Source organism: Dromiciops gliroides, chromosome 3 (genome assembly GCF_019393635.1).
Source record: "Dromiciops gliroides isolate mDroGli1 chromosome 3, mDroGli1.pri, whole genome shotgun sequence".
In the NCBI taxonomy this organism is placed as follows: domain Eukaryota; kingdom Metazoa; phylum Chordata; class Mammalia; order Microbiotheria; family Microbiotheriidae; genus Dromiciops; species Dromiciops gliroides.
In genome coordinates this window covers 165,606,666-165,614,107 of record NC_057863.1, presented here as the reverse complement: position 1 = coordinate 165,614,107, position 7,442 = coordinate 165,606,666, and the positions used below count along the sequence as shown (strand labels likewise).

The 7,442-nt window shown below is 40.5% G+C and overlaps 1 pseudogene; it reads right to left on the bottom strand.

Annotated features, from left to right (window-relative positions):
• Nucleotides 1-879: 879 nt before the first annotated feature.
• LOC122747283 lies at nt 880-2,051 on the bottom strand (annotated as a pseudogene).
• Between the last annotated feature and the right edge of the window lie 5,391 nt (nt 2,052-7,442).

Here is a 7,442-nt window from a genome sequence, read left to right as displayed (position 1 = left end):
CTCCCCTTCTCCTTCCCTGTCTTACCCTCACCTCCATAGGCTTTTTACATTTCCTTCATGTGAGTGAGCTACCTCTCTCCATTCTACCTCTCTCCTCCCCATCCCCCAGTCCATTCCTGTTACCCCTCACTCTTATTTTAAAGATGTCATCATGGGTTAGCTTGTTGGCACCGTGGACAAAGCACCAGGCCTGGGCCAGGAGGCCCAGAGCCCAAATCTGACCCCAGACACCTGACAACCCACCCTGTTTGCTCCACAAAGGACAAGGAAACACAAAAAATAAATGCTTTACAAATACTATCCCTTTATATTTATTTCAGACCTGTGTCCTCTCTGTATTCCTTACTGAAAAAGTTCTTATGAGTTGGAAGTATTTTTTCTCATCTTTTAATGTCCCTAGTGATTTCTTTTTCGTGTTTACCTTTTTATGATTCTCCAGAGTCTTGTATTTGAAAGTCAAATTTTCCATTCAGTTCAGGGCTTTTCATCACAAATGGCTAAAAGTCCTCTTTTTCATTGAAGTCCCATTTTTTGTCTGAAAGATTACACTCAGTTTTGCTGAGTGTGTGATTTTTGGCTGTAGTCCCAGTTCCTTTGCCCTCTGGAATATCATATTCCATGCCCTCTGATCCTTTAATGTAGAAGCTTCTAGATCTTTCTTTATCTTTTTTTTTTTAAGGTGAAATGGATTTATTCAGTAGGAGGATGTTTGTGTGTGAGTGTGTTGCTTGGAGCTGATGCAGATGGCCTCTGAGTATGCACCCTGATGCTGCCTGCCCCCCCCCAAACACACACACATGCACACGTGTGTGCTGCCCTCCTGTTCTCACTCCAGTGTGGCCACAGGGGGAGGGCCTCTCCTTAAGTCCCAGTTGGCTCCTATTTCTGGGCAGGAGGAGGGGGGCCCTCCCTGGGGGGCTCACTTCTGCCCACTGTGGTCACCTGGGCTGAGTTGCCCACCTGCCCTTCAACCAGAAGGGAGACAGCCCCTTCTACGCTCCCTGTGGCTGAGAGTGCTACCACCGGCTGCTCCATGGAGAATCTCATGAGCTCCAGCTATTGCAGCCTTTGGGAAGAGATTGAAGACTTGGACAACCTCAGATCCTCCTCCAAATCAAGGGCTCATCCTGAAGGGAGGCATGGATAGTGGCCTGCAGCAGCTCCTCATTCACAGTTTCTCCCAGGCTTCAGAGCGGGGTCTCCAGAGGGAGGCTGGGGGCATCCCACAATGGGGCCCCTTCAAAGATGGTGGCCTCAAACAAGGACAGCCTGGCCCCCAGGCCAGAAAAGAGAAGGTCTGGGGCCAGGGTGGAGGACTGGAGTCCTGGCACTAAATGCCCAAGAGGGCCAAGATCACTATGTCTTAGCCCAGAGGGGCAGATGACAGGCAGCTCCAGAGGGCTGCCTGGGGCTGGGATGAAGCATAACACAGAACTGCCCTCTAGTGCCCTGCAAACACCAGCCTTCTGCAAGGCTTGGAGCCTGTGTTCAGAGAGCTCCAGCTGGCGGAAGACCCCAGCAGAGTGTGCCAGGCCAGTGAGGAGGCTGCATAGGTGGAGGAGGAAAGGGGACTCAGAGCTTATTAGGTGCATCAGCACAAGCAGAAGCAGGGGCGGCAGCACCCCCACACACACACTATGCTGGGCTACCAGCAAAGCCAGGTGGATGGGCATGTAACCACAGGCCCTACTCCCTGCCCCGATCACCCCAAGTCTGGCCAGGAGCAGGTAGAGCAGTCCAGTGGCCAGGGCCCCCAGGGCTGAGGCATGGACATAGCACACGGTGCCCAGGTAGCTCTCTTGATACCAGCCCAGGGTGGGGAAGAGAAGCAAGTTCAGCAACAGGGTTGGGAGGGCCATGTGGCCCAAGGGGAAGGTCAGCAGCTGGTATACCTGCCAATGTCCAAGCAGTAGGCCTAGGTCCAGGGCCAAACTTGGGCCAGCCCCCAACACCCACAGACAGCAGAGCAGCAGCAGCAGAAGAGAAGAGGCCAGGGACAGCCCCTGGATCATCTGGATCACTGGGACCTGGCGTTCTCTGCTGGGTGCCATGGCTCCCAGGACTGGACTCTCGCTAGATGGAGGGAGAGCTGGCAGGGCCGCCTATCCAGGCAGTTCAGGGAAAAATAAGTGCCAGGGTTGGCTGCTGCCATCTTGCCATGCCACTCAGTCGATCTTGCTTTATCTTTATTGGAGCTCCACAGTATTTTAATTCCTTTTTTCTAGCTGCTTGCAATATTTTCTCCTTGACCAGAGAGTTCTGGAATTTGTCTATAATGTTCCTAGAGGTTTTCCTTTTGGGATCTCTTTCAGGAGGTGATTGGTGGATTCTTTCAATTTTTTATTTTAGCTTCTGCTTCTAGAATATCAGGCAATTTTCCCTCACAATGTCTAGGAGGATGGTGAAGAGAAAGTAGGAGAGATAGAAGGAAGATGTAGACAAAGGGAGGAAAGATTGGAAAGAGAAATGAGAGCAATGCAGCTGAGTCATGATAAAAAAGCCAACAATTTAAAAAGCCATATGGAAAAGGACATAAAAAAACTGTCTGAAGAAAATAATTACCTAAGAATTAGGATCGAACAAGTGGAAGCTGATGACCTTATGAGAAGCCAAGACATAGGAAAGAAAATCCAATTGAATGAACCCCCTCCCCCCCTCGGCCAGCCATTTAACACTCTCACCAGACTGCAAGCTCAGTTCCAGAAGACACGGGTGCTGTAACTGATTCAGAGGCTCTGGGATAAATTCCTCTGGTGGCATGGATGGGGTCTCTGTTGGCAAGGTCACAGGGCTGGACTTTACTTGTAGCCCAGCCTGGCCCCCTGTAATCTATCTATGGCTGGAGAATAATCTCAGCCTGTATTTTTGTGTGTTTTTCTGCTCCAGGGGTTGTTGTATTGCTGTTTTAGGGGTAATTGCATCAGGAGCTCTGTGTGTTTAATGTCTTTGCCCCACCATTGTTTATGTTATTTTTAGGTTTCTAATTTTTCATTGGAATTTTTGGGAAATCACTGTATAAGAAATGCCATTAATTATATAGAGATAGAGCTAGAGAGAGATAGAGAGAGTTATATTGATATCGATAAGGACATAGACATGGATATGGATATGGATAGTGATAGTGACAGTGATATTGATACAACTGTATTATTAGAAAATAAATTCCTCTTTTGATTGTTGTCATAATGGTTAAAACTAATTTTCTCATATCTAATTAGAAATATCTGCTTTAAGATAAACAACAAAAACATCAACAACAGAAACATAGACTTGACAAAAGGACAAAAGACCTAGCTAATATTTTCAAAGGTTTTTGGGGAACCTTGACAGATTTTCAGTCACCTGGATCTTCAGCTTTAGCAAAGTAATCAAATCTTATCAAGTCTGTCAGAGAAGTTGCTATAAGAATGCTGTAAAATTCTAAGATAGTGACATATTTTAATGAGAAACTTGGACCTCCTATAACTGAAAAAAAGGGGGCTCACATATTTATTTTATAATGATTTTTATTTGATAGAATGTTTGGTAATTGCTTATGAAAATTACAAAAGTGCACCTGAAAAAGTATGTATTGAAGTTCCATCTTTTACCAAACTTAGTATCAACAGATCCTGTATTTTATTTTTATTTTGGTGGTTGAGATAAATACCTTCAGATATGGATATTTGCCAGACTAGAGTTTTATATCAGCAGTGTTTTCTTAGGTTTTGAGTGAAGTATTCCTTGTATGCATGAAACTCTAGAATGTATTTTTTTATTTTAATGATTATTTTCCATGAGAAATAATTTAAACTACAACAAATACATAAGATAAAACCCTGTATATATTTATTGTTACCTGATATTGTAATAACTTGAGAAAAGTAATTATAACAGTCATATATAGCCTAAAGCTATGAATAGTGAAATTTGCTCTTTGAGGTAAAATAACTTGGGACTGTAATTTCATATTTTCTGAGGTTTGATTTTCTGAACTGTCATTAAAATATGATTGACTAACTGTCATTAAACCAATAATCAACTATTCAAAGGAAATGCCATGTGCTACTAAAATGGAGTGTGATCTGAGAATGGCTATAGATGGATGTCTATTCCTGGGAAAGTTGAAAGCATGACGTTACAAATGTGATACTAAAATCCTCTCGACTTACTTTACCCACTATTGTTGTGTTATTTCATTTGTGTCTAATAATGCAGAATTTTGCATTGTAATTGGCTGTTCCAAAATAAAGGTAAACTAAAACTGTTACCTGGAATCAAACAGAGCTAAGAAAGCTTTATCCTGTTAGGCCTAAGCTTATGTCAGGTCAGTCATTGCCCTTGAAGAAGGGATAGTCTTATTAATTCACAACCTTCTCTTTTCATTTCATAGCAAATTTCTATAGCCCCCGAAGGTAAAATATATCTATATTTTAAATAAAATATTAAATTAATAATTGATTTAATAATCCAAATTAAATATTATATATAAATAATATGTAATCACACAGATAGGCCTGTGCATATGCATATACATGCATATTTACATGTATGTTTCATATATGTGTACATATAAATACATACATACATATAAAATGTGTATAAACACAATATAAATATTTGTATATGAATATATATGCATATGTGTGTATGTAATACTCCTAGCCATATGTGTTCTCTGCTTTTGCTTTCAGTGACTTGGGAATTGCCATGTCTTCTGAAGAACACTTGCTTCCAGGTGCAAGTCTAATTCTCCTAAATGACAATCTCTCATTCCTACTGTGTTTTAGCACACTGACTATGAGATGCTGGAAAAAGTTCATCACCAATATGGATTCTATCCTTCCTTAAAAGAATTTTGTCAAGCTCTTGATAAGATGGGCAATGAAGGGAATGCATCCTCTGTCTTGAGTTATTTTAATAAACTTCCTTTTAAACTCTAAACCTAGCTTCTGCTAGTATAAGACTATTTCTTTCAAGGAAGAAATTGTGGGAAAACACTTTGTTATATTGTTTGAATCTAGCCCAGCATGGCTGAGAGACCAGACTTGTTGCTTAGGGACCAGATTTGCTTAATGCTTAACTCAGGATAGCTAAATCTTGCTGACCCCAGAAACCTTCCTGGGGGATTCAAAAATTGTCAAAAGGAATGCCTAATTTCCTGAGATGTACATTTTATTTAATCTATGTGCCTTATTTGGACACTACCTCTATGCAGGCCCTTCCACTTTTGTTTTCTTGTGTCTTTGAAGTCTATCAATGTGTAACTCACAGAGGTATGGGAAAGGGGACTACTCATTTTTACTCAGTCCCTGTTGGGTGACTTTAATATACTTCTTTCTAGAGCTATTTTTTTCCAATTTGACTTTGTTCTCAAGGAACAATTTAGGGTCAGAAAAAGTGCATCCTTGGAATAAGGGGCAGCTAGGCCTACGTTTAAACATGGCTAACAGTGTAACTATGAGGGAGTTACTTACCCTCTGTTTGCCTCAGTTTCCTCATCTGTGATAGGAGAATAATTGCAGGTTATTGTAAGGACCAAATGAGACAGTAATTGCAAAGTGCTTAGCATGGTCTCTGGGAAATAGTGAGCTCTATATAAATGCTAGCTTCAATAACAATGAACATGACCATGATGAAAAGGCAATAGGGCATGCATTGTGCTTTGTGGTTTTAGAACTATGTTTGTCAGAAAGAGGAGGACAGGATTGAGAATTTGACAATCCTTTCCTACATTTATGAGAGAAAAATAAATTCTTTGGTAGATGGGGTCTCACCGCTTTTTCTGTTTTCTATGTAATAACTAATTGCAGTTGTTAAAAGTAATAGAATCTCAAAATGATGTTTAAATAAATGGTCCAGGTTTTGAGGACATTTCATAGAGAAATAACAGAGGGAAATGTTAGACAAAAAGAAGCTATGAGTTGTGATATTCTGTTTGGCATTGTGTACTGTTAAGTGCTAAAATTCCAGCTAGTCTGTCTAAAATATCTAATGATATTATTCCAGATTCGATTTTGAACTCAGGCCCTACCCCCACTGCTAGGGGATTAAAAGCTTCTAGAGGTTGGGTCCTTGCCCCCAGGCATGCAAAATTAGAGCAACAATTAGTGTTAGAACTTGGAAAAGCTGCAGGAATCTCTTCAGGTTTCTTGGAAAAGCATGGTTGGGAGAGGGGGAGATATTTTCTTGTTTGAGCACCTTGCTGGCTCTTCTAACAAAAATAAAAATAAAAATAGAAAATCCACAAAAAACAAAGCATTAACATGATCTTATCTCCCATTTGTCTGGTTAAACAAACTAAACTAAAAATAGGGTAATTAGGGAGTTTAAAATGTCCATTTGAAAAAATTTAAAGGGAAAACACCCGGCAATTCAGCAGTACTTTGGATTTAAAGGGACAGGGTAGGGGAAATTTCTTACCCAACCTGAAGATCAGAAGAGTGAGGTTCAGCTTTCCTCTTCATGGTCAGCCATCTGTTAAGGCTAAAATTCTAGCTAGTCTGTCTAAAAAATCAAGTGAGTGGTCACCAATAAATTATAAGCTTTAGCAAGAGTCAGGCTTTTAAGCACTTATTAAGGAGAATAAGAATTTGGTAAAGAGAGAGAGAAAGGCCTACATTCATCTATCTATTAAAGGGAGAGCACATTTCTAGCTCTGCTCTCCACCACAGTCCAAAGTAAAGAGACCCAGTCAGAGCACCAGGTTCCTCCCTTCTTCCTCCCACAAGCAGACGTCACTTCCTGACGCCAAAGAAAAGAATCCTGGTCTTGCCCTCAAAGACCTTTACTTCATTGTGGAGCTTTTCTACAGTAAGTCCCCAGCAGGTGGCGTCATTCCCATCATTACAGTATAAAGCCCCAGATACAGAAAAAGGTTACAGCACAGTGAAGTCAATGGACAATGACTTTGCTCATGAAATAAGAGGGAAGACTAAAAGTACTTAAAGAGATATAGGGAAAGAATTATCCAATCTAAAAAGTGGCTGAACTCAGGTGACTGACCCAGACTTTCATAATGTGTGTAAAGTTGAAATAAATTCAACAAAAATAAGCAGTACCTACTTTAAAATTGCCTAATAGTAAATAGTATGTCCACATGCAATTATTAAAGGTATTTTTGTACACTAGATGACCAAACTAAGAGTATGCTACTACTAAATACTTATTGAGATGACAGTTTATAACTGTTGTCAAAGAAACCAAGTGCCTAATGTTTTATCATAGTTCTTAATAAATAAATATTATTTGACTTAGCAACTGAGCTTTAAGTAGGCTTCCAATCTGAAGAATTTGAGTGCATATTAATTTCCAGGCAAATGCTTTAATTAATGCTGTACTTGAATCTAAAACCAAATGTTATGTTATATAAGAATAAGAAAACTGATGCTGTCTGTGACAAAAATCATCTTTTTGTTTTTTGTTTTTCTTGTTTTTGAGGGGCAATTGGGGTTAAGTGACTT